The sequence below is a fragment of the Atta colombica genome, unplaced genomic scaffold (genome assembly GCF_001594045.1).
Source record: "Atta colombica isolate Treedump-2 unplaced genomic scaffold, Acol1.0 scaffold49, whole genome shotgun sequence".
Classification (NCBI taxonomy): Eukaryota; Metazoa; Arthropoda; class Insecta; order Hymenoptera; family Formicidae; genus Atta; species Atta colombica.
Window position 1 is genome coordinate 868,896 of NW_017259538.1, and position 3,888 is coordinate 872,783.

The 3,888-nt window shown below is 31.8% G+C and overlaps 1 pseudogene; it reads left to right on the forward strand.

Moving 5' to 3' along the window:
- The first annotated feature begins 2,244 nt into the window (after positions 1–2,244).
- LOC108691645 lies at positions 2,245–2,813 on the forward strand (annotated as a pseudogene).
- The last annotated feature ends 1,075 nt before the right edge of the window (positions 2,814–3,888 follow it).

The following is a 3,888-nucleotide window of genomic DNA, read 5'->3' on the forward strand; positions in this document are numbered from 1 at the left end:
TTAATTTTTAGAAACGAATATCAAATACACGTCTGCAATTTGTGATCATTGCGAAATAAATTTAGAGCAGATAAAAGGTTGAATCTTTTATTTATGATGTCTGTAAGATATGATTAGAGTCAATGGAATGGATTAGAGATTAATAAAAAAGAGAAGATTTCTTTTATTATTGATAAATAGGGCCAAAGTTACATTTAATTTTTAAACGAATCATATAACAAAAGGTGCATAAAACACAAAATTAATTAAGTTATTAAACTATATTAATTGTAAAAGCAAAAATTGTTATTTGCATAAGAATATTCATGTTAAGTAACATTGTTTTTCTATGACTCGTATGATATCGTTCGTACAGATAAGTAGCTATGTCACATGCCGCTCTTCTTCACATTTCTTTTTGAAACATATAATAATCGCAAAAAATGATATTAGATATAATACGAAATGTATTTTATTAATATTCATATAATACTATTACTAGTATCAAGTATGATTAATTATTCACAACGTTTCGTATTATATTTTGCATTGTTCGCGATAAAATTTCAAAAAATAATGTAAAAAAGAGCTGTGCACGACACGACTACCTGTTCGTACGAATATCGGTAAGGGAATGACTGCGTGGTAATTACGCGTAAACATGACGCGTTACTCCGTGCCGTCCCCACCCCAAAATCGCGCGCCAATCGTCTAACTGTCGACATATTAACGCATATTACGAAGTAAAATAATATATACTTAAATTTTTAATGTTCTCCGAATTAATGAAACAATTTCTTATTAATCTAGTCTTAGTGGTGCGAGTCGTTAATGTAATATCTTAATTATATTATGATATACCGAGGAATATATTTAATGTTCATTTTTAAATTTTAAATATTTCGTATCAATATTACAATGCGCTGATAAAAGGCAAAATGTAAAAAAAGATTTTTACTAGCATGGTTTCTTACATAATTGCTCACGTGAAGTGCTTTTGATATCTCATCATTATATTTCAATTTTTATTGTTCTTTTTTGTAATTTACAATTAAAGATTAATAAAGATTAATAATTATGATTAATAATAATCATACATCCTTTAAATGAAGATAAACGCAAAATTTATTTTAAATTATGAAACAATTTCGATTAAATAGAAATAGTGCGTATAATACTAAATAGCATGCGTACTAGATGAGATACTATGTAATTTAGTTAGAGATACTATGTAATTTAATACTATGTAATTTAAATATAATTTATCTGTTACTTTTCCCGTATTAAGAATGCGATTCAAAGTGATAAAAAGCCACAGTCTGAAATATCTAACAATAAGAATGTCATTTTTATATTGTACTTGTAAGAAGACAATATCTAAAATATTCATGAGTTGTGTATGTGCGTAATAAATGTAAGAAATAAAGCAAAAACCATTACAACGTAATCTATTAACCCTTAATAACTTTAGTTTTAGGCAATCTTACGTTATTTGCGTTTGTAGATATCTAATTTTTACTAATGCGACACGCGGAGCGATTCGTAAAATACGTTCGTCTCCCTTCGAGGTCACCGAGCGAATGCCGAAGTGATGACGTAGTCAATCACCGCGCGACATATTTCCTACCCTGTTCACCACGTGACACGCTCCCTTCGCTGTTCGTCAGACACCCTTAGAATACTCAATTATTGCGCACGAAAAATATTCAATTATTCAATTATTCGTATTTTACATGATTTTGATGAACGGGTATTCTCATACATATCGCGTTTTACTCTCTAGCACTTGTTAAATCCTATATTATTTACACGATTATAGTAAATGTAATAATCAATAATTGTTTGTATGTGGAGTATTTTTGATATTCCAACATTATGTCTCAATTTTTATTATTCTTTTAATAATTCACACTTAAAGGTTGATAATATTCTATACATTCTTATTTATATAAAGATATTTTTTGAATATTGTGCGAAATAATTTTTGCGCTAAATACAGCTTTGACTAAAAATATTATTAAATGTCTTGTTAATCATTATTTAATTTTTTTTAGCTAAAAAATTAATTTATGATATTACTATTGTTGTAAATTATTCTGTGTTTCAAAAATTCTTTAAACTTACGTGTAACACCATTAGACTAAATTAATATAAGAAATTGTTTCATTAATCGGAGAATATTAAAAATTTAAGAATATATTATTTTACTTCGTAATATGCGTTAATATTGGATTGTTCAAAAAGTCATTGCGTTTTATCTAATAGATGGCGTTTGTCCACGTTTATTTGTATGCGAGCGTGACATGAATGTCAAATGTTTACGCGCGTTTTGTTGTTGACACTCAACCTAAAAACCAAAAAAAAAATTGACACGATTCGATCGAGTTTTGTGCTTGCAATTGTGGTTCAAATAGGAGAATTTTGAAGAGCATATTCGCTATATTCCGTTTATTACTTCAAAAAAGGGAAGAAAGCAATTGAAGCAAAGGAAAAGTTGCGTCGAGTTTATGGCAGAAAATGTCGTCAAAAAACGCCAGTGCCAGAATTGGTTCGCCCGATTCCGTGATTTTTCAGTCAAAGACGCTCATCGCTCCGGTAGGCATTTCAAGATTGACGACGATGAAATAAAAGAATTAGTGCAAGCAAATAAGCATTCAACGGTTCGGGAGCTTGCTACCGCTCTAAAAGTATCCCTTGGAAATGTTCATGGCCATTTGAAATCACTAGGCTTCATAAAGAAGCTCGATGTTAGGGTACCGTATGAGTTGAAAGAAATTCATTTGACGAAATCGCATGAGCGTCTGCGATCAACTCATCAAACGCGAAGAAAATGATCTATTCTTGAAGCGTATGATCACAGGCAACGAAAAATGGATTGTTTACAACAATGTCAGTCAAAAAAGAAGTTGGAGTAGGTGAAGTAAAGCACCGGAAAGGCAAGCAAAGCGGAAATCCACCAAAAGAAGGTAATGCTGTCAATGTAGTGGGATTGGAAGGGACCAGTCTTCTATGAGTTACTGCCAAAGAACAAAACGATTAATTCTGATGTTTACTGTGAGCAGTTGCAGAAATTAAGTGATGCCATTGCACAGAAACGTCCCGAGCTAATCGATCGTAAAGGTGTTTCACCACGCAATGCAAGACCACACACAAGTTTGGTCACTCGGCAAAAATTGTTGCAACATGGGATGTGTTACCACATCCATTATAGCCCACCTTGCACTTCAGACTTCCATCTCTTTCGCTCCTTGCAAAACTCCTTGAATGGTAAAACGTTTGCTTCTGAAGATCTCATCAAATAGCATCTAGGCAAGTTTCTCGCAGAGAAGGATGGGAAGTTTTATGAACGTGGCATTATGAAGTTGCCCGGGAGATGGCAAAAGACCATCGAACAGAACGTCTAATACATCATTGATTAATATTCATTATGTATATTAAATAAACATATATTAAATAAACACTGAAAATCAAATGAAAAAAACGCAATGACTTTTTGAACAACCCAATATTTCGACAGTTAGACGGTTGGAACGCGACCTTGGGGAAGGAACGACACGGGGTGGCACGAAGCGACGCGTCATGTTTATGCGTAATTACCGCACAGTCATTCTCTTATTCACACAAACATACATTCAAACGTACATTCACGATATTCATACAAACAGGTAGTCGTGTCATGCATGGTTCTTTTTCATATTATTTTTTGAAATTTTATCGTGAACAATGCTAAATATAATATAAAATGTTACTTTGTGAATAATTAATCATACTTGATACCAGTAATAGTACAATATCATGTGAATATTCATAAAATACAACATTTTGCATTATATCTATTGGGAGTACAAATTAGTTCGGTTCGTTTCCCTAAAGATGGCTTCAGCTACATATATATATATATATATATAT